General features: G+C 46.7%; 1 protein-coding gene across 4 annotated transcripts in view; it reads left to right on the top strand.

The window, feature by feature from the left end:
• LOC121273335 (natural resistance-associated macrophage protein 2-like) overlaps positions 1-23,859 on the top strand; it is a 194,980-nt gene that overhangs the window by 27,621 nt on the left and 143,500 nt on the right. The window contains exon 1 of one of the 4 annotated variants that reach the window (XM_041180483.1): positions 23,017-23,146. The exons of 2 other annotated variants lie outside the window; for them this stretch is intronic. The gene's annotated coding sequence lies outside the window, so the exon portion shown is untranslated. Of the gene's footprint in view, positions 1-23,016; positions 23,151-23,859 lie in introns of those variants that run through there. One more of the 4 variants, XM_041180486.1, reaches the window with a different exon arrangement.

The following is a 23,859-nucleotide window of genomic DNA, read 5'->3' as shown; positions in this document are numbered from 1 at the left end:
AGATGGCGGGGGCAGAGAGACAGAGAGATGGCGGGGGCAGAGAGAGAGAGAGAGATGGTGGGGGCAGAGAGAGAGAGAGAGATGGCGGGGCAGAGAGAGAGAGAGATGGCGGGGGTAGAGAGCGAGAGAGATGGTGGGGGCAGAGAGAGAGAGAGATGGCAGGGGCAGAGAGAGAGGGAGAGATGGCGGGGGCAGAGAGAGACAGAGATGGTGGGGGCAGAGGGAGAGAGAGAGATGGTGGGGGCAGAGAGAGAGAGAGATGGCGGGGGTAGAGAGCGAGAGAGATGGTGGGGGCAGAGAGAGAGAGAGATTGCAGGGGCAGAGAGAGAGGGAGAGATGGCGGGGGCAGAGAGAGAGAGAGAGATGGCGGGGGCAGAGAGAGAGAGTGAGATGGCGGGGGCAGAGAGAGAGAGAGATGGCGGGGGCAGAGAGAGACAGAGATGGCGGGGGCAGAGAGAGAGAGCGATGGCGGGTGCAGAGAGAGAGAGAGATGGCGGAGGCTGAGAGAGAGAGAGATGGCGGGGGCAGAGAGAGAGAGATGGCGGGTGCAGAGAGAGAGGGAGAGAGATGTCGGGGGCAGAGAGAGGGAGAGAGATGGCGGGGGCAGAGAGAGAGAGAGATGGCGGAGGCTGAGAGAGAGAGAGATGGCGGGGGCAGAGAGAGAGAGAGATGGCGGGTGCAGAGAGAGAGGGAGAGAGATGTCGGGGGCAGAGAGAGGGAGAGAGATGGCGGGGGCAGAGAGAGAGAGAGATGGCGGGGGCAGAGAGAGAGAGAGAGAAATGGCGGGGGCAGAGGGATAGAGAGAGAGATGGTGGGGGCAGAGAGAGAGAGAGATGTCGGCAGAGAGAGGGAGAGAGTTGGCGTGGGCAGAGAGAGAGAGAGAAGGCGGGGCAGAGAGGGAGAGAGAGAGATGGCGGGGGCAGAGAGAGAGAGAGATGGCGGGGGCAGAGAGAGAGAGAGATGGCGGGGGCAGAGAGAGAGAGAGATGGCGGTGGCAGAGAGAGAGAGAGATGGCGGAGGCTGAGAGAGAGAGATGGCGGGGGCAGAGAGAGAGAGAGATGGCGGGTGCAGAGAGAGAGGGAGAGAGATGTCGGGGGCAGAGAGAGGGAGAGAGATGGCGGGGGCAGAGAGAGAGAGAGATGGCGGGGGCAGAGAGAGAGAGAGAGAAATGGCGGGGGCAGAGGGATAGAGAGAGAGATGGTGGGGGCAGAGAGAGAGAGAGATGTCGGCAGAGAGAGGGAGAGAGTTGGCGTGGGCAGAGAGAGAGAGAGAAGGCGGGGCAGAGAGGGAGAGAGAGAGATGGTGGGGGCAGAGAGAGAGAGAGATGTCGGGGGTAGAGTGAGGGAGAGAGATGTCGGGGGCAGAGGGAGAGAGAGAGAGTTGGCGGGGGCGGAGAGAGAGAGAGAGATGGCGGGGGCAGAGTGAGGGAGAGAGATGTCGGGGGCAGAGGGATAGAGAGAGAGTTGGCGGGGGCGGAGAGAGAGAGAGAGAGAGATGGCGGGGGCAGAGAGAGAGAGAGAGAGAGATGGCGGGGGCAGCAAGAGAGAGAGATGGCGGGGGCAGAGAGAGAGAGAGAGATGGCGGGGCAGAGAGAGAGAGAGAGAGAGATGGCGGGGGCAGAGAGAGAGAGAGAGATGGCGGGGACAGAGAGAGAGATGGCGGGGGCCGAGAGAGAGATGGCGGGGGCAGAGAGAGAGAGAGAGAGATGGCGGGGGCAGAGAGAGAGAGAGAGATGGCGTGGGCAGAGGGAGAGAGAGAGATGGCGGGGGCAGAGAGAGAGAGAGATGGCGTGGGCAGAGGGAGAGAGAGAGAGAGATGGCGGGGCAGAGGGAGAGAGAGAGAGATGGCGGGGGCAGAGAGAGAGGGAGAGAGATGGCGGGTGCAGAGGGTGAGAGAGAGATGGTGGGGGCAGAGAGAGAGAGAGATGGCGGGGGCAGAGGGAGAGAGAGATGGCGGGGGCAGAGGGAGAGAGAGATGGCGGGGGCAGAGAGAGAGAGAGAGAGATGGCTGTGGCAGAGAGAGAGAGAGAGAGAGATGGCGGGTGCAGAGGGTGAGAGAGAGATGGCGGGGGCAGAGGGAGAGAGAGAATGAGAGTGTTTGCAGCGGCGGAGAGAGAGAAATGGCGGTGGCGGAGGGAGACCGAGAGAAATTGGTGGGGCGAGGGAGAGTTTGGCGGTTAGAGATGGAGAGTGAGTCGTTGGGGCGGCTGTAACAGACGGATGTTAAGATGTGAGGGGTAAGGGATAGATGGAGAGAGAAATGTGCAGGAGGGTGTTGGTATAGGCAGTCAGAGAGATATGTGGGTGGAAGAAACAAATTGAGGGAGAAATGCCGGGGGGCGTTTGGGGATAGACAGACGGAGAGAGAGATGGGGGAGACAGAGAGAGAGAGATGGGGGAGACAGAGAGAGAGAGATGGGGGAGACAGAGAGAGAGAGATTGGGGAGACAGAGAGAGAGAAATGGGGTGAGGGAGCGCGAGAAATCGGAGGGGTGTGAGTGAAAGAGAGTAATTCGGAGTGGATTAGAGAAATGAGTGGGGGTGTTGGCGAGAGAGAGATGAGTCTAGGGGAGATAGGAGAGAGAGAGTGGGATGGGGTGAGAGCGAGATGGGGGATATTAGGAATCTGAGCGAGGGGGTTAATGGAGGTCGGGTGAATGTGGAAAGGATGAAGAGGTGAGGGGAAACCTATTGCTGCTCTCCCTGCTCTCCAGCAGCAATAATCTTAGTTGTACTTTGACCTGTCATGGCTTTTCTGTCCGTTCATGCTCCATCGCATTTGCTGCCCTTCAGGCTGAACCCTTGGCCCTCTCCAATTTCCCATCTGTATGCTACCCCTTGGCAATATTGTCCCAAAACGCAGCAAAAGTTTGTACATTGTACACTTGCAGCTCCCAGCTCTACCTCGCTGCTACCTCTCTCGACTCCTTCCCTGTCTCTAAATTGTCAGGCTACTCACTGACCTGCTTCACCTTCTTGTTAAGCCTTGATTTCTGTCATTTTCACCCTTGTTGCCAAATCCCTCTTTCCCCCCCACCCCCTCCCCATGTCTGTTCTCTTCTGACAAACCCCTGAGATAGCTGTCCTCCTTTAACTTTCTCCCCTCCAATGTTAATCAGCTGCCAAGACTCGAACTCTGGAATTCCCTTCCTAACCCTCTCCATCACTTCCTCTCATCCCTCCTTTAAGATGGGCCTTAAAACAAGTGTCCATGACCAAGCTTTTGTTTGTGTGCCCTAACACCACCTTGTGCCTCAGTGTCAAATTTTGCTATTTAATGTTTCTGTGAAGTGTCTGCAACTGATATTTGTATAGCGTGAAGCGTGTGCCTCTGTGGCAGCTGCTGTACGTTTAAGTCCGATGGTGGGTGAAAAGGAATGTGCGTCTGTGTCAGCTCTGAATCGTGTACAGCCCAATAGCATCCTGTAACTGCCGGTGAGAGTCAATTTCAATTTTTTAAAAAATGTCCCAACCAATTACAGGAGTAACTGATATCACCTGACTTGAGATATCTACAGATTTCCCAAATTTTCAAAAGCAGCTGAAGATGATGGTAATTGATGAGAGATTGGAACTGAGTCAACCTCTGGTAGACATAATGTGATGCCAAGCCAGACAGGCTCTTGATATTCCAGAAACAGCCTTGTGGATAATGGGACCCGGAGGGGTAGACCTAGCACTGGGTGCAGAATGATAGGGCGCTCCCACTGGGCAAGCAGAGGGAAGCTGACCATGATTGAACTTTACATTCAGTTTGAAAGAGAGAAGAGTGGGTCTTAGACTAGTGCCTTAAAATTAATAAGGGCAACTACGTAGGCATGAAAGCTGAGCTAGCTGAAGTGAACTGGGATACTGGACTAGGGGATCGATCAATAGAGAAGCAGTGGCAGACATTTAAGGGGATATTTGAGAATACTCAGAATAAGTATATTCCTACTATAAAGAAAAATTCGAAGGGGAGGACCCACCATCCGTGGTTAACTAAAGTTAGAAAGCTTAGGGAAAGAGCATATGAAAGAGCACAAAGATGAGTGGCTGGTCAGATTATAAAGAGCGGCAGAGAATGACTAAAAGTTTAATCAGGAGAAAGAAGTTAGAGTATGAGAGGAAGCTAGCTAGAAATGTAAAAATGAAAAGGAGTTTCTACAGGTATTTAAAAAGGAAAAGCGAGTGGTCCTCTAGAGTGACAGTGGGGTGTCAAAAGTAGATAATAAGGGAATGGAGGATAAAATGAACAAATATTTTGCTTCTGTCTTCACTATAGAGGATACAAAAAACATCCCAGTAATAGCTGTAAGTCAGGAGGCGGAAGGGAGAGAGAAACTTGGTGAAATTACAATCACTAGGGAAGCGGTACTGATCAAACTGATGGAGCTGTGGGCTGACAAGTCACCGGGTCCTGATGGACTTCATCCTAGCGTCTTAAAAGAGGAGGCTAATGAGGTCATCGATGTGTTGGTGCTAATTTTCCAAAATTTGCTAGATTCTGGAAAGGCTCCATTAGACTGGAAAGTAGCAAATATAAGCCCTCTATTCAAGAAGGGAGGGGGGCAAAAAACAGGAAACTATAGACCGGTTAGCTTGGCGTCTGTCATAGGGAAGGTGTTAGAATCAATCATTAGGGAGGTTATAGCTGGGCACTTAGAGAAACTCAAGGCAATCGGGAAGAGTCAGCATGGTTTTGTGAAAGGGAAATCATGTTTAACCAATTTAGTGGAGTTCTTTGAAGGAGTAACATGTGCTGTGGATACAAGGGAGTCTGTAGACATACTGTACTTGGATTTCCAGAAGGCATTTGATAAGATGCCACATCAAAGGTTATTACAGAAAATAAAAGGAGGGTAATATATTAGCATGGATAGAAGATTTGCTGGCTGGCAGAAAACAGAGTTTGCAGAAATGGGTCTTTTTGTGATTGGCAGGATGTGACGAATGGAGTCCCACAGGGGTCTGTGCTGGGGCCTCAACTCTTTATGATTTATATCAATGGCTTAGATGAGGGGAGTGAAGACATGGTAGCTACATTTGCAGATGACACAAATATAGGTAGGAAAGTATGTTGTGAAGAGGACATGAGGTTGCAGACAGATGTAGATAGGTTGAGTGAGTGGGCAAAGATCTGGCAGGTGGAGTGCAATGTGGGAAATGTGAAGTTGTTCACTTTAGCAGGAAGAACAAAAAAGCAGAGTATTATTTAAATGGAGAATGACTGCAGAATTCTGAGGTGCAGAGGGATCTAGGTGTTCTAGTACATGAGTCACAAAAAATTAGTATGCAGGTACAGCAAGTAATTAAGAAGGCTAATGGAATGCTATCCTTTATTATGAGAGGAATTGAACATAACAATAAGGATGTTATGCTTCAGTTATACAGGGCATTGGTGAGGAAGGATGTAAATGCATTGGAGACGGTTCAGAGGAGGTTTACTAGATTGATATCTGGAATGAGTGGGTTATCTTATGAGAAAAGGTTGAACAGACTGGGCTTGTTTCCACAGGAGTTTAGAAGTGTGAGGGGCGATTTGATTGAAGTATATAAGATCCTGAATACAGTCTGGACAAGGTGGACATGGAAAGGATGTTTCTTCTTGTGGGAGAGTCCAGAACTAGGGGGCACTGTTTTAAAATTAGGGGTCGCCCTTTCAGGACAGAGATGAGGAGAAATGTTTTCTCTCAGAGGGTTGTGTGACTTTGGAACTCTCTGCCTCAGAAGATGGTGGGTGCGAGGTCATTAAATATTTTTAAGGCAGAGGTAGATAGATTCTTGTTAGGCAATGGAATCGAAGGTTATCGGGGGTGGATGGGAAAGTGGAATTTCAAACACAAACAGATCAGCCATGGAGCAGGCTCGAGGGGCTGAATGGCCTCCTCCTGCTCCTGTTGCATATGTTTATGTTTTTTATGTTCTTAGCTTTTTATCCTCTATAAGAAACGATGATGTTTAATCCCGTTTAGCTCTGCGAACAGGTATTTAATGCTTTGCTGCTCATTGTACTCTGCTCTGCAAATGGGTATCCACTGTTCAGCTGTTTGAAGCATCTGGCTTTTGAAAAACATCTGTTCCCTTGCAACTAGAAAAATCCAGCTGTGAGGATGGACATCAAGGCTTTCCACAAAAGCTGCCAGGCCATGTATTTAATTATAAAACAAAAACAGAATTACCTGGAAAAACTCAGCAGGTCTGGCAGCATCGGTGGAGAAGAAAAGAGTTGACGTTTTGAGTCCTCATGACCCTTCGACAGAACTCGCAAGTTCTGTCGAAGGGTCATGAGGACTCGAAACGTCAACTCTTTTCTTCTCCACCGATGCTGCCAGACCTGCTGAGTTTTTCCAGGTAATTCTGTTTTTGTTTTGGATTTCCAGCATCCGCAGTTTTTTTGTTTTTATCTCTGTATTTAATTATAGTTTCCTTCTTGAAGACTTAGCTCTATGTATATACAATGGTGGGGGTGTTCTCGCTGTTTCTATTGTGTTTGCGCAGCCAGTTCAGGGTGTGTACAAGGTTACCTGGTGGAGGGGGTGGTGCAGGGAGGCAGACTGCGATCAAGGCTAATACTTTTTAAAAGAACAGTGACACAAAGAGGGATTGATCTTCATTTTGCAGAAGCAGCCTAGCTGGGGGTTTCATGCTGCGCACACTGTGCCCTTCCCTCATATTAGACAAGTTTGGACATGCCTGAGTGTAACTTAAGCATTGATTTTGCAATTTACTTTTAGTCTTTCAGATTGAATGCACTGCCGCCCCAGAATATTGTTTCCTTTTAAGTGCCTTTTTTGTACTATTTTATCCTGTGAGGCTCTGGACTATCACTCTGTTCGGTGATGTGCATGACAACAGGCTTCATGCAGCGCCCCACTTGAACTGACAGCACCCCAATGATAGATTGTGTCCTTCCAAAATTATGCAGCTGTGCCCGGAGAGAGAACTGTGTAACACTAATACTGGTGATTACAGATCAGCCCTGTAATTGGGGTGTGGACAATATGAGCGACTGATGTAAAAGGCACACACAGCATGCAGAAAAGCACAATGACTTTTGCTGGTAAAATGTCTGTGGAGCAGTAAAAGCCCATTAAGGCACTTTACAACAGTGTGGGGAGCGAAAGTGAAGATGGACTTAGGAAGTGATGGACTTAGGAAGTGAGTCAGGGCAGCTGAATGAAAATACTGCTAAAGTGCTTTTGAAGACTGGGAGAGAGGCAGCGATGGAAGGATCATTCCAGAACAGTGCGCAGAGCTGTGACAGCTCAGAGGCTGTTTTAAATTTCAGTGTAGAAAGTGGAATGATATAGAAACTAGGAGCAGGAGTAGGCCATTCAGCCCTTCGAGCCTGCTCCGCCATTCATTATGATCATGGCTGATCATCCAACTCAATATCCTGCTCCCGCTTTCTCCCCATATTCTTTGATCCCTTTCACCCCAAGAGCTATATCCAACTCCTCCTTGAAAACATACAATGTTTTGGTCTCAATACTTTCTGTGGTAGTGAATTCCACAGGCTCACCACTCTCTGGGTGAAGATATTTCTCCTCATCTCAGCCCTAAATGGTCTACCCCATATCCTCAGACTGTGACCCCTGGTTCTGGACTCCCCCACCATCGGGAACATCCTTCCTGCATCTACCCTGTCTAGTCCTGTTAGAATTTTATAGGTTTCTATGAGATCCGCCCTTATTCTTCTGAACTCCAGCGAACATAATCCTAATAGACTCAATCTCTCCTCATATGTCAGACCCGCCATCCCAGGAATCAGTTTGGTAAACCTTCGCTGCACTCCCTCTATAGCAAGTACATCCTTCCTCAGATAAGGAGACCAAAACTGCACACAATATTCCAGGTGTGGTCTCACCAAGGCCCTGTATAATTGCAGCAAGACATCCCTGCTCCTGTACTCGAATCCTCTGGCTATGAAGGCCAACATACCATTTGCCTTCTTTACCACCTGCTGCACCTGCATGCTTACCTTCAGCGACTGGTGTACAAGGACACCCAGGTCTCATTGCACATTCCCCTCTCTCAATTTATAGCCATTCAGATAATAATCTGCCTTCCTGGTTTTGCTACCACAGTGGATAACCTCACATTTATCCACATTATACTGAATCTGCCATGCATTTGCCCACTCACTCAGCTTGTCCAAATCACATTGAAGCATGAAAATGGGTTTGTGTACAGATGTTGGGTAATGACTAGGCTGTGAGGCACACAGTCAAATATCCCATGTCAATTGCTGTCTGGGCTCACACAAGTGACCACTTGAGGTGCTGAAGGGTGACTCTTGCCCAAGGGACAGTGTCTCCAGGAGAGGAACAGATAAACAACACAATGATCTATTAATTAAAAGTTTTGAAAGATTTCTAACCGTCAATTATTTTGACTCCAACCAGCTAGGGAGTGTTGTAGCCAACTCCTAACTGGAGAATTCTGATCGTGAAGCAGCTCAAAATGTTATGTGAGGCTCCTTCGACAGTACCTTCCAAACCCCAAGGGCAGCAGACACATGGGAACACCATAAGCTGGAAGTTCCCCTCCAAGTCACTCACCATCCTGACTTGGAAATATATCGCCGTTCCTTCACTGTCGCTGGGTCAAAATCCTGGAACTCCCTCCCTAACAGCACAGTGGGTGCACCTACACCACATGGACTGCAGCAGTTCAAGAAGGCAGCTCACCACCACCTTCTCAAGGGGCAATTAGGGATGGGCAATAAATGCTGGGCCCAGCCAGTGATGCTCAATCCCAGGAACGAATAAAGAAAACTCCCTCTGAATCAAACCTGGGTCTTAATGTAGCCTTGTAGGTCCTGAATCATTGCCTGTCTGATGTTTCAAAGAGCTGTCTGGCCATTCAGTGTTGCCCATTACTTGGCTATCATATCTGTTTAATAAAAGCCGTCATCGAACCATAATTAACTTTTTTGACAAAAGCAGAAACAGAAATACCTGGAAAAACTCACCAGGTCTGGCAGCATTGGCGGAGGAGAGCACAGCTGACGTTTCGAGTCCTCATGACCCTTCAACAGAGCTAGAGTCATGAGGACTCAAAACGTCAACTGTGCTCTCCTCCGCCGATGCTGCCAGACCTGCTGAGTTTTTCCAGGTATTTCTGTTTCTGTTTTTGTTTTGGATTTCCAGCATCCGCAGTCTTTTGTTTTTAACTTTTTTGACTGTTGCTCTTCATTTCAATCACGGTTCACTGTTTGGACAGAGATGCAATGGGAAGCTTGTCGGTATGTGACTTTTGAGCATGGGACTCTTGGGCTTGCCCTCAAGAGGGGTATATGCTTGTATGGCCGTTTGTACAGGGGCTTAAATCTAGAGAGTGCTTTTACTGTTTAAAATTGCCTTGTGTTTCAGGAATGGGGCCTTGTTTGTTGTGCACCCAATCTTGAGATGGGGTGCAATAGTGTAGTGGTTATGTTACTTGACTAATGACCTAGAGGCCTAGACTGCTAAACCTGAGATCAAATCCTATTGTAGGAGTTTGCGAACTTGAATTCGGTTTTGAAAAGAAAAAAATACATTTGGAAATTAAAGTCTGGGAACTAAGCTGTCAAATCGTAAAAACCCATCTGGTTTGCCAGTGACCTTTTTGGGAAGGAAACCTGTTGAACTTAACCACTCTGACTTATATGTCACTCCAATCCCGCACTGATATGATTGACTCTTAACTGCTCTCTGAAGTGATCTAGCAAGTCACTCAGTTGTATCCAAATGTTTTTGAGGTGAGCAATAAATGCCAGCCTTGCCAGCGATGCCCAGATCCTAAAAATGAATTTTAAAAGCTTTTGGTCTCTGTTGGTGCGGTAATTTCACTTTTCTCTCTCAGGCCTACAGAAAGCAGGAGCAGGATCAGCTCCCTGTGTTCACCTTGCAGTCATATCCCAGCGGTAGCATTTTCAGGCCTACGTCTTTTTGCTTCGTCTTCAGTTCCATTAGATCTCAGTACATGGCCTTTCCTACACTCGGAGATTACTCGGCAGAGGGAGTCCTGTGTGTCAGCGACCACCCCGGCAGTACATGACTGACTGTGGGGATGTGCCGGGGAGAGAGAGAAGTCTGTACGTGTGTGACACACTGGCTGTGAATCAAACACTGAGCACTTGCCTACATCAGTGTTTTCCAGCCAGTCAGTGATTACCACACTGCCACACTTCAACAGGCTGACTGTTGTAGATTATTCACAGGCATGCCTGAATTCGTGCTTCTTCCAGCCATGGGTCATTAACCATTTGACCAGCAGTGTTCCCACGCTGCTCCAGGAAATTGGCTGATTGTGAGCTGAGTTTAATATTCTGGGTGGATTGTACTGTGTGGGGAGGACCAGCTAGTTTTTGCCCATCCTTTTGTTGCACTATTTCATAATCACATTCACATTGTAACTTTCAGGACTGACTCTGCTGTCTGACATGTTAAGTTGAATTTTAATTTGAAGAGGCAGAGGGGTAGAAATTGCATCAAATCTGTTTAACCTTGTGTTGTATGACTTGCTCAGGTTTTTTGGGCTTTCAAGAATTTCCTTGCTTCAAATTGTGTTTGAATTACAACTCCTGGGAGCCTGCTTGCTGGCAAATAGAATGTTGTCATTTATTCCAAGTGGAATGGAATATAAAAGTAGGGATGTTTTACTACAGTTGTACAAGGTGTTGGTGAGACCACATCTAGAGTACTGTGTACAGTTTTGGTCTCATTTTAAAAAGGATATAATTGCATTAAAAACAGCTCCGAGAAGGTTCACTTGACTGATACTTGGGATGGGGGTGTTATCTGATGAGGGAAGGCTGGACAGGCTGGGCCTGTATCCATTGGAGTTTAGAAGAATGAGAGGTGATCTTATTGAAACATATAAGATCCTGAGGGCACTTGACAGGGTGGATGCTGAAAGGATGTTTCCCCTTGTGGGAGAGACTAGAATGAGGGGACAGAGTTTAAAAATAAGGGCTCTCCCATTTAAGACGGAGATGAGGCAAAATTATTTTCCCTGAGGGTCATGAGTCTTAGGAACTTTCTTCCCCAGAGAGTGGAGGAGGCAGGGTCATTGGATATATTTAAGACAGAGGGAGATTGCCTTTAACTTCCTTGTTCATCAAGAATCTATCTGGGTAGGCGGATTGTGGACTTGGGGCCAAAATAAGATCAGCTATGATCTTATTGAATGGTGAAACAGGCTCGAGGGGCTGAATGGCCTACTCCTGTACCTAACTTGTATGTATGTTTGTCACTCTGTGCAATGTCTGAAGAATCTTAGAAACATCAAAAGGTATAACATACAACGCGTCTTGGCAACACAGCCAAGTGTGTTCTGTGCATGCGCTATAATGAATTATTTAATGTAGACAGCCATTTTGAACACAGCAATCACAGAATCACAGGGCAGAAGAGGCCCTTCGGCCCATCGAGTCTGCACCGACATGTGAGAAACACCTGACCTACCTACCTAATCCCATTTACCAGCACTTGGCCCATAGCCTTGAATGTTATGACGTGCCAAGTGCTCATCCAGGTATTTTTTAAAGGATGTGAGGCAACACCCCTCCCCAGCAGCACATTGCAGACCAATGAGATGTGATTATTTTATTCTTGATGTTGGTTAAAGAAGGAATGTTGGCCAAGACCCTAGTCAAATACCCTGCTCGTCTCTCACAGGTCAGGCTTCAGTTGAACATCTCATCTGAAAGAAAGAAAATCAAATCTTGTATTTATATAGCACCTGTCACAACCTCTGGACATCCCAAAGCACTTCAGTCAATGAAATGCTTGTATAATACAGGAAGCACCGTATCTGATCTGCCCTCAGCAAGGTCCCACAAACTGCAATGTAACAATGACCAGATGAGCCGTTGGTTGATGGATGAATATTGGCTAGGACACTGTGTTTGGCGCCGGGGGGGGGGGAGAGAGAGAGAGAGAGAGAGAGAGAGAGGCATAGGGAGGGGAATGCTTCCAGCCCTTCCTCTATATAGTGCCATGGGCCTTCAGTTTCATTAACATCCCATCTGAAAGATGGCACCTCCAACAGCGCAGCACTCCCTTCTGCACTGGAGTGCCAGCCTGGATTTTGTGCTCGAGTCTTTACAGTGGAGTTACTCTCGTATTAACCTGGATTGTCCCATTTGCCCTCTGGTTAACCTCCCTCAGTGCGGATTACCCTGATATTTGCTCCAGATTGTCCCGTTTATCCTGTTATTAACATCTCGCTGCCCCAGTTAGCCTTGTGTTAACCGCTGTCTCACCCAGTTGCCCTCTGATTAACCCTCGATTCTCCCAGTTACCTTTTCTTGATCCCAGACTCTCCCAGTTACTGTCTTATTAAGCTTGGATTGTCCCAGGTGCCCACATTGCAGGCCTGGACAAAGCTCCTGGTATCAGGGATAAAAACAAAAAAACTGCGGATGCTGGAAATCCAAAACAAAAACAGAATTACCTGGAAAAACTCAGCAGGTCTGGCAGCATCGGCGGAGAAGAAAAGAGTTGACGTTTCGAGTCCTCATGACCCTTCGACAGAACTTGAGTTCGAGTCCAGGAAAGAGCTGAAATATAAGCTGGTTTAAGGTGTGTGTGTGGGGGGCGGAGAGATAGAGAGACAGAGAGGTGGAGGGGGTTGGTGTGGTTGTAGCGACAAACAAGCAGTGATAGAAGCAGATCATCAAAAGATGTCAACAACAATAGTACAATAGAACACATAGGTGTTAAAGTTAAAGTTGGTGATATTATCTAAACGAATGTGCTAATTAAGAATGGATGGTAGGGCACTCAAGGTATAGCTCTAGTGGGTTTTTTTTTTGTTTTTTTTTATTTTATATAATGGAAATAGGTGGGAAAAGGAAAATCTTTATAATTTATTGGGAAAAAAAAAGAAGGGGGAAACAGAAAGGGGGTGGGGATGGGGGAGGGGACTCACGACCTAAAGTTGTTGAATTCAATATTCAGTCCGGAAGGCTGTAAAGTCCCTAGTCGGAAGATGAGGTGTTGTTCCTCCAGTTTGCGTTGGGCTTCACTGGAACAATGCAGCAAGCCAAGGACAGACATGTGGGCAAGAGAGCAGGGTGGAGTGTTAAAATGGCAAGCGACAGGGAGGTTTGGGTCATTCTTGCGGACAGACCGCAGGTGTTCTGCAAAGCGGTCGCCCAGTTTACGTTTGGTCTCTCCAATGTAGAGGAGACCACATTGGGAGCAACGAATGCAGTAGACTAAGTTGGGGGAAATGCAAGTGAAATGCTGCTTCACTTGAAAGGAGTGTTTGGGTCCTTGGACGGTGAGGAGAGAGGAAGTGAAGGGGCAGGTGTTGCATCTTTTGCGTGGGCAAGGGGTTGTGCCATAGGAGGGGGTTGAGGAGTAGGGGGTGATGGAGGAGTGGACCAGGGTGTCCCGGAGGGAGCGATCCCTACGGAATGCCGATAAGGGGGGTGAAGGGAAGATGTGTTTGGTAGTGGCATCATGCTGGAGTTGGCGGAAATGGCGGAGGATGATCCTTTGAATGCGGAGGCTGGTGGGGTGATAAGTGAGGACAAGGGGGACCCTATCATGTTTCTGGGAGGGAGGAGAAGGAGTGAGGGCGGATGCCAAACCTCCCTGTCGCTTGCCATTTTAACACTCCACCCTGCTCTCTTGCCCACATGTCTGTCCTTGGCTTGCTGCATTGTTCCAGTGAAGCCCAACGCAAACTGGAGGAACAACACCTCATCTTCCGACTAGGGACTTTACAGCCTTCCGGACTGAATATTGAATTCAACAACTTTAGGTCGTGAGTCCCCTCCCCCATCCCCACCCCCTTTCTGTTTCCCCCTTCTTTTTTTTTTCCCAATAAATTATAAAGATTTTCCTTTTCCCACCTATTTCCATTATATAAAAAAAAAACCCACTAGAGCTATACCTTGAGTGCCCTACCATCCATTCTTAATTAGCACATTCGTTTAGATAATATCACCAACTTTAACTTTAACACCTATGTGTTCTATTGTACTATTGTTGTTGACATCTTTTGATGATCTGCTTCTATCACTGCTTGTTTGTCGCTACAACCACACCAACCCCCTCCACCTCTCTGTCTCTCTATCTCTCCGCCCCCCACACACACACCTTAAACCAGCTTATATTTCAGCTCTTTCCTGGACTCGAACTCAAGTTCTGTCGAAGGGTCATGAGGACTCGAAACGTCAACTCTTTTCTTCTCCGCCGATGCTGCCAGACCTGCTGAGTTTTTCCAGGTAATTCTGTTTTTCTCCTGGTATCAGGATCAGGTCTGGGAAATCGGCAGATTCAATTTGCTGGACTTGCTGTGAAGATTGTCAGCTCTGTAGCAATGGAGATCCGCGTATGGTGTAAATTGTTGTATGAACCAGTGGCTTCAGAACCAATTCTGCTTGTAAGAAGGTTATTTACAAGAAAGATTATTTGAACAATGACCAGTGTGGCAGGCATGTTAGCAATTCATGGAGAATTGTATCATTCAGAGGTCAGGGTTTCAGAGTAGAAGCAGCTTTAAACCTTTATCGGGGAAGGCCAGATACTGGAACAATAACTGTTGCAAGAAAGGGTGAGGAGGCTAAAGAGATTCTGAGAGAACCAACCGCCTTATCTTCTTGTAAACGGCCAGCACTATCAGACTTTACATAAGGAGTTTACTTTTTGCTTTTGTTTGCAGCTTAATTGTTTAGCATATCGCTGGTGTGATGTGTTATCAGGAGAATTGATCTTTTATACAGTGTGTCAGCATTGGCTCCGTTAGTCACCCTCCCACCTCTGAGTCTGCAGGTTGTGGATTCAAACGCCACTCCAGGACTTGTGCACATGATCCAAACTGAGACCCCCCCCCCAGGGCAGTACCTGAGCACAGAGAGTGTTGCAGTATCAGGGGTGTCGTCTTTCAGGCAAGACATTAACCTGATGTAAAAACAGAAAATACTAGGCAAATTCAGGAGGTTTGGCAGCATCTGTGGAGAGAGGAACGGTTAACGTTTCAGGCTGATGACTGCGCTCATCAGAACTGGAACATGTTTGAGGGAAAATGAGGCCATCCTGTGGCAGTGGGTAGGGGGCAGTGTGTGGCAGTGGGTAGGGGACAGTGTGTGGCAGTGGGTAGGGGACAGTGTGTGGCAATGTTCATGTATGTTTTGTACTCAGTGCAGGTTTGTGATTTGAGAGCCAGAATAGCTTTTTAAAAAAGCTTATCAGCCTGTTTTTGGTGTCTTAGCATGTTAAGAACAAAAACAATGTCATCATTCATTAAAGGAATGTTATATGAGACAACCCATTCCAGGAGAATGGAACCGAGATTGATGTAGCATGGCCCAACTTGTGTCTTTTACCCCCCATCCCTCCTCTTTCTATCACTGCTGAGTCTTGCTCGGGTACATTTCCACACTGCACTCTTGTATTTCAGCCATTTTCTAACTATTGCCAGAGTCTTTGTATATCCAGCCTGAATGTGAAGTGCATCTCTATGTACATTGCCCCACAGAGGTTACCCGATAAGAAGCAGGCTTGTTCACACTGATGGTGTTAAGTTTCTTGAATGTTGTTGGAGCTGCGTTCATACTGGCAAGTGGAGAATATTCCATTGCAATCCAGAGTTGTGCCTTGTAGCTGGTGGACAGGCTTTGGGGAGCCATGTGGTGAGTGAGTCGTCACGGAATGCCCAGCCTCTAAGCTGTGGTTGTAGGCACAGTGTTAGCATGGTTCGGTGATGAGAAATGGGACCTCTGGGCTGATTTTTTTCCCCTCCCCAGCCCAGGAAGCTGAGCCCATTCCCCAGCCAGGTGCCGTGAGAACAGACTTCAGTATTGAGCCCTTGTACACTGGGGAGCCAAGGCTCTCAATGAGTTTAATATTGCAAAGCATTGTGAACTTTGACAGAATAATGTCTTATTGAGAAATGAAATTATGTAGGATCAAAGGTGCTTATTACTGTCATGGAGGAAGGGAGGGACAGTAACAAGTGCTTGACTACTAGTAATGATCCCTGTCCTGTGTTCTACTGTATTTCTCGTGAGTGTCGTACTATTTGGGGAATTTTTGAATCTCTATGATTTGCTTCTTCAAGCAAAAGCATTTATTTAGTTGCACTGTCACTGCTAGAATTGACCCTGGCTCATCATCTCCACTGTACTTCCGAAAGGACTATAACTCTAGAATCAAAATGGTTACAGCACAGAAGGAGGCCATTCAGCCATTGTGTCCATACTGCCTCTTTGCAAGAGCAGTTCAGCTAGTGCCACTCCCCCTGCCTTTCTCCCATAGCCCTGCAAATCTTTCCTCTTCAGATAATGAGTCAATTCCATTTTGAACACCATGATTGACCACACTCTCAGGCAGTGCATTCCAGATCCAAATTGCTTTCTGCATTTTAAAAAAAAAAAAATTCCTTGCTTCTTTTGCCAGTCATCTTAAATCTGTGCCCTCTGGTCTCAATCCTTCTGCCATTGGAAACAGTTTCTCCCTATCTACTCTGTCCAGACCCCTCATGATGTTGAACACCTCTATCAAATCTCCTCTCAACCTTCTCTTCTCCAAGGAAAAGTCCCAGCTTCTCCATTCTATCTATGCAACTGAAGTTCCTGATCCCTGGAACCATCCTCATTAGTCTTTTCTGCACCCTCTAATGCCTTTACATCCTTCCTAAAGTGTAGTGCCCAGAACTGAATGCAATACTGTAGTTGAGATCGAACCAGTGTTTTATACAGGTTCGTCTTAACTTTCTTGCTTTTGCACTCTTTGCCCCTATTGATAAAGCCCAGGATCCTGTATGCTTTTTTAACCACTCTCTCAACCTGTCCTGCCACCTTCAATGATTTATGCACATATACCCCCAAGCCCCTCTGCTCCTGCACCCCCTTTAGAACTGTACCCTTTGTTTTTTATATTGTCTCTCCACGTTCTTCCTACCAAAATGAATCACTTCACAACTATTTGCATTGAATTTCATCTGCCACTTGTCTGCTCATTCCAGCATTGAGGGTCTGGTACTTCAAATTCAATGTGAGAGTCTTCTCTTTTCAGATGTTAACTAATCTACTATGTCTCTCCAGCATTTGCAGTCTTTACAGTGATGGTTGGAGGGTGTCATACACTAGGGTCTTTTCTGCCCCTTTAGTCTAGCTATTTTGGCTACTGTATTTAAGTTATACCTCGGTGAATTGAGCTCTCTGTGCCCTTGCATTGGTTATGCAAGCGAGTGAGTCCAGGACCTTTGTGCTTTGGGTTTATCTTTTTTTTCTATTAAAAGTAGCAGAGCATCAGATCATCTTTTGATTTGAACAATAGGTGAACAAATGTATAGCAGTAATATAATATTTACACTAGATATGCTAATCAGTTGGTCAAATGATATAATTAAATAAATGCAATCTCAAGGCTAAGCTAATATTTGTTGTTACGCTTCTCTGTACTGCTACTTCTCCTGTACTTTGCAACTGTGAGAACAAATGGGTCTGATCAATCGTTGTGAAGCCACACAAGTGCCAGGCAATGACCACCTCCAACAAGAGAGAATCTGATCTTTGCCCCTTGACATTCAATAGCATTGCCATCGCTGAGCCCCCCACTATCAACACCTAGGGGTTGCCATTCACCAGAAGCTGAACTGGACTAGCCATATGGGTACTGTGGCTACAGGAGCAGGTTGGAGACTGGGAATCCTGCGACAAGTGACTCGCCCTCCTGACTCCCCAAAGCCTGTCTACCAACGACAAGGCACAAGTCAGGAGCGTGATGGAATACTTTCCATTTGCCTGGATGAGTGCAGCTCCTACAGCACTTGAGAGGTTTGACACCATCCAGGATGGGACAACCCGCTTGATTGGCACCCCTTCCATGGGCATTTGCTCCCTCCACTGCCGACCCACGGTGGCAGCGGTGTGCCATCTACAGGATGCACTGTAGGAATTCACCAGGGCTTCTTGGGCTGTGTCTTCCGGGTCACAGCTGCTGCCATCTCGAGGGACGGGGGCAGCGGATAGATGAGAACGCCACCACCTGGAAATTCCCCTCCAAGTCACTCCCCATCCTGACTTGGAAATATATCACTGTTCCTTCACTGTCACTGGGTCAATATCCTGGAACTCCCTCCCTAACAGCACTGTGGGTGTACCTACGCCACATGGACTGCAGCGGTTCAAGGAGGCAGCTCACCACCACCACCTCAAGGGGCAATTAGTGATGGGCAATAAATGCTGGGCCCAGCCAATGAAGCCCCCATTCCTTGAATGAATTTAAAAAAAAAAAGGTTTCTAGACCGAGTGAATGATTCAAATTATCCAACCTACTTACTCCTCAAAAGAACTGCTGGAACTTGGTTAGTTTAAATAACTGTCAGCGCAATTGAATCAGATCTGTCCATCATACAGCACGTTTCAAATATAAACATGTGGCTTGTTTCCTTCCTCAAACATGTCTGCCTGCAGAGATCTAAAGCAAGTTTGGAATATTTGTATTGAATTAGGCTGGGAACATGATTATGACAAACAAAAATAAAAATACCTGGTAAAACTCAGCAGGTCTGACAGCATCTGCAGAGAGGAACACAGTTAACGTTTCGAGTCCGTATGACTTCAACAGAACTATGGAAAAATAGAAAAGAGGTGAAATAGAAGCTGGTTTAAGGGGGGGGTGGGACAAGTAGAGCTGGATAGAGGGAGATAACCAAAAGATGTCACAGACAAAAGCACAAAGAGGTGTTGAAGGTGGTGATATCATCTAAGGAATGTGCTAATTAAGGGTAGAAAGCAGGACGAGCAAGGTACGGATAGCCCGGGTGGGGTGGGGGGAAAGGATTGAAATAGGCTAAAAGGTAGAGAAAGAACAATGGATGGAAATACATTTAAAAATAATGGAAAAAGGTGGGAAAAGAAAAATCTATATAAATTATTGGAAGAAAGGGGATCGGAAAGGGGGTGGGGATGGAGGAGAGAGTTCATGATCTAAAATTGTTGAATTTAATATTCAGTCCGGAAGGCTGTAAAGTGCCTAGTCGGAAGATGAGGTGCTGTTCTTCCAGTTTGCGTTGAGCTTCACTGGAACGATGCAGCAGGCCAAGGTCAGACATGTGGGCAAGAGAGCAGGGTGGAGTTAAAATGGCAAGCGACAGGGAGGTTTGGGTAATGCTTGTGGACAGACCGAAGGTGTTCCGCAAAGCAGTCACCCGGTCTGTGTTTGGTCTCTCCAATGTAGGGGAAACTGCAATGGGAGCGGCGAATGCAGTAGACTAAATTGAGGGAAGTGCAAGTGAAATGCTGCTTCACTTGTTGCACCTTCTGCATGCAACACCTGCCCCTTCCCCTCTCCTCACCGTCCAAGGGCCCAAACACTCTTTTCAAGTGAAGCAGCATTTCACTTGCACTTCCCTCAACTTAGTCTACTGCATTCGTTGCTCCCAATGCGGTTTCCTCTACATTGGAGAGACCAAACGCAGACTGGATGACCGCTTTTGTAGAACACCCTCGGTCTGTCCACAAGCATGACACAGACCTCCCTGTCGCTTGCCATTTCATCACTCCACCCTGCTCTCATGCCCACATGTCCGTCCTTGGCCTGCTGCATTGTTCCAGTGAAACTCAACGCAAACTGGAGGAACAGCACCTCATCTTCCGATTAGGCACTTTATAGCCTTCCGGACTGAATATTGAGTTCAACAATTTTAGATCATGAACTCTCTCCTCCATCCCCACCCCCTTTCCAATCCCTCTTTTTTCCAATAATTTATATAGATTTTTCTTTCCCACCTATATCCATTATTTTTAAATGTATTTCCATCCATTGTTTTATCTCTACCTTTTAGCCTATGTCGATCCCTTCCCCCCACCCCACCCCTACTAGGGCTATCTGTACCTTGCTCGTCCTGCTTTCTACCCTTAATGTCACCATTAGCACATTTCTTAGATAATATCATCACCATCAACACCTCTTTGTCCTTTTGTCTGTGACATCTTTTGGCAATCTCCACCTATCACTGGCCCTCTATCCAGCTCTACCTGTCCCACCCCCCACCCCTTAAACCAGTTTATATATTTCACCTCTTTTCTATTTTTACTTAGTTCTGTTGAAGAGTCGTACGGACTCGAAACATTAACTGTGTTCCTCTTCGTGGATGCTGTCAGACCTGCTGAGTTTTTCCAGGTATTTTTATTTTTGTTTTGGATTTCCAGCATTTGCAGTTTTTTTTGCTTTTATGATTCTGACTGAAGCTGCTTTTTAAACTCTCTAATGCCTTGTGGCTAGGTTAAAAGGGCTACCAGCAGAAAGAGAGACTTGCATTTCTGTAGCCTCTTTCATGGCCTCAGACCATCTCAATGTACTTAACAGCCAATTAAGTACTTTTGAAGTATAAAACTAGACAAGAGTACTTCATGTCTGTCACAGAGGACATATTTTAAGAAAGAACTGTTATAAAGGTGTGTTTGCTTGGAATTTAGTTGTGTATTCCCTGTTTATAAATACCAGTTCCCCTGTTCCCCTCTCTTAAAACTGCTTATTATCCCAGGATCATCCTAGAATGCAGAGAGAACCTCAGCTTCTCATCTCTATTACAAACCGTTTTTTTAAACCCTTCTCTTTTATGCCCCGCCCCCACTCTTCACTTTTAATATTGTGTGAGGAGCTCGTGGACCTCTTTGTCACTAAGATTGAGACCATCTGATTGGTCGTCTCTGCCATGTCATTCTCTTCCCCTTAGCCCATCAGATCAAACGTCTAAGGGTTCGCAGGCCCCCCCTCCCCATATAAATGTGCATGTCATTATGCTTTTTTTTGTATTCGTTTAATGCATATGGGCATCACTGGCTAGGCCCAGCATTTATTGCCCCTCCCTAATTGCCCTTGAGAAGTTGGTGGTGAGCTGCCTTCTTGAACCGCTGCAGTCCATGTGGTGTAGGTACACCCACAGTGCAGTTAGGGAGGGAGTTCCAGGATTTTGACCCAGTGACAGTGAAGGAACGGCGATATATTTCCAAGTCAGGATGGTGAGTGACTTGGAGGGGAACTTCCAGGTGGTGGTGTTCCCATGTGTCTGCTGTCCTTGTCCTTCTAGGCCTGGAGGTCACAGGTTTGGAAAGTGCTGTTGAAGGAGCCTTGGTGAGTTCCCACAGTGCATTTTGTACATGGTGCGCACCGCTGCTACTGTGTGTCAGTGGTGGAGGGAGTGAATGTTCCATGCGGTGCATGGGGTGCCAATCAAGCGGGCTGCTTTGTCCTGGATGGTGTCAAGCTTAATGAGGGTTGCTGGAGCTGCACTCATCCAGGCAAGTGGAGAGTATTCCACCACACCCCTGAGTTGTGCCTTGTGAATGAAAGACAGGCTTTGGGGAGTCAGGAGTTAAGTTGCTTGTCACAGGATTCCCAGCTTCTGACCTGTTCTTATAGCCACAATATTTATACGGCTGGTCCAGTTCAGTTTCTGGTCAATGGTAACCCCCAGAATGTTTATAGTGGGGGATTCAGTGATGGTAATGCCATTTAATGTCAAGCGGTGATAGTTAAATTCTCTCTTGTTGGAGATGTTCATTGGCGTTATTACAGACGAGAATGTATGTGCTCGCATACTGCTGTAATCAATATGTATTGTGTGAGAAGAGGTGCATCTTTTACTATTGAAGTGTGCATTCCAATTAAATAATTCAGCAAGCTTTCAAGAGAGTTAATTCAGGCTCTGGTTTATGATTTCCGGTTTTGCACGTGGTTGGAGGAAGCCATGGTGATACAATGGGAAGTTGATAGGGTCATTGAGTTTCGATCTTCCCTTTTGTCCAGTATGAAACATGGAGACAGGCAGCCTGGAAACTCCATAGTCTTTACCTGTTGTCCCATCCTTAAACAATGAGATGTGTAAATTCCGCAGATGGCTGCAGGGTGATGAACCATCCCATAATTTGGCCTTTTGTCCCACACCCTGGGTCAGACTTTCCAGGGTTATGTTTTGTCCCAGCTTTCTCCTTTTGCAGGACCCATTGATTCTGTGCATGCATTGGGCCTGGCAGGTATGTAGGTTGAGTTCCAGTATGTCCTGCGGCTGAACAGGTGGGCTGGTAGCGAGTAGCCGTAATCAGAACTGGCATAGGATGTGCAGCTGCCCACCCCTTTCTCTCCCCCCCCCCAACCCCGCGCCCTGTCCTTATAGGCCTGATAGCATCACCCCCATGCCAAAATGTCCCTTAAACTTTTCACTGGTGGTTGGTTATCCTAGATGGCTTTGAAGTACCCTCACCTATGTTCATATTTAATCAGGTATTCACCAGAGACTTGATATTGTCTACAGCCCATATGCCAAAAGTCACCATTATTTGTGGCAGCCATATTAACAGCTTGTTTGTGTCTAATTTTAAAAGTATTGACTGAAAGTTAATAATATATCTTGCCTGTACTGGGCATGGCAACGTCAATGTTACTTACGGCTTAACCAGCCCAAGCCTGAATGTTGTCTTGCAGCTGTTAATTGATGACTACTTGCTAAATGTTAGTTAAAGGCCACACTCAGACAAGTGGCTAGATCTCTATTTTTGCCATTACCTGTAATCATGACCGTTTCGAACACTGTGGTAAGCTCACGTACTGCTGTTTGGGAGCCATACGGAATCTGGAAAACAGTAGCGCTGACCCTTGATAAATTTAATACCACAGTTACCACCCGGTATTCCAGGTTTCGATCCCTGTTTCTGGAGGTTAAGTGTGTGGTGGTGACAAAAATGGAAGAATATAACAGAAACACTGGATGCAGTGCTGGGGTGACCATTTGATTCAAAGCCCAGCTAGAATACTGGAGAAAGCTCCAACCATCAGAATTGTGCATCTTAACCGTAGTTTAAGTGACATGGATAGTAGTCCCAATCCATTCTGCTTTGTAAACGTGGCAGTTACAGAGAGCCCTCCCTGTGCAGCAGTTATGTTGAAAGTAGGTGAAGGATTTTTGAGTGGGTCATATGTAGCCTGTTTCAAGATAGGGATTCTTGGGCAGCAGAGATAGTGTAGGAGTGGCAGACACTGGCCTCCCATCCCCCGTCATCCATTGGTGAATGAACTGAGATATTCAGGCTGGTCTTGTGACTCTGAAGGTTGCAGCCTTTTTACTGAGTCTCCACCTGAAAGAATCGTGGGCCTTTGTCTGTTTTTGTAGCTCTTCTGCCAACAGAAAGTTCCAAAGCCTCTGCTGTAAAAGACACCGTAAGTAGGTTTCAGCTTTTAAACTGCATAAACAGGGCTTGTTAACATTTTTTTTGAGAGGAGATGGCACTCTGCCTACCAGGGCACTGTTTGAGCAGGGAGAAGCAACTTTCTCTAATAACTGCCTGCTGCATTGTTCCAGTGAAGCTCAACGCAAACTAGAGGAACAGCACCTCATCTTCCGACTAGGCACTTTACAGCTTTCCGGACTGAATATTGAGTTCAACAATTTTCGATCACGAACTCTCTCCTACATCCCCACCCCCTTTTTTCCAATAATTTATATAGATTTTTCTTTTCCCACCTACTTCCATATTTTTAAATGTATTTCCATCCATTGTTTTATCTCTACCTTTTAGCCTTTTTAGATTCTTTCACTCCACCCCACCCCCACTAGGGCTATCTGTACCTTGCTCGTCCTGCTTTCTACCCTTAATTAGCACATTCCTTAGATGATATCACCACCTTCAACATCTCTTTGTCCTTTTGTCTGTGACATCTTTTGGTTATCTCCACTTATCACTGGCCCTCTATCCAGCTCTACTTGTCCCACTCCCCCTTAAACCAGCTTATATTTCACCTCTCTTCTATTTTTCCTTAGTTCTGTTGAAGAGTCATACGGACTCAAAACGTTAACTGTGTTCCTCTCCGCAGATGCTGTCAGACCTGCTGAGTTTTTCCAGGTATTTTTATTTTTTTTGTTTTGGATTCCC

Source organism: Carcharodon carcharias, chromosome X, assembly GCF_017639515.1.
Source record: "Carcharodon carcharias isolate sCarCar2 chromosome X, sCarCar2.pri, whole genome shotgun sequence".
In the NCBI taxonomy this organism is placed as follows: domain Eukaryota; kingdom Metazoa; phylum Chordata; class Chondrichthyes; order Lamniformes; family Lamnidae; genus Carcharodon; species Carcharodon carcharias.
This window is presented reverse-complemented; position numbering and strand designations above follow the sequence as displayed.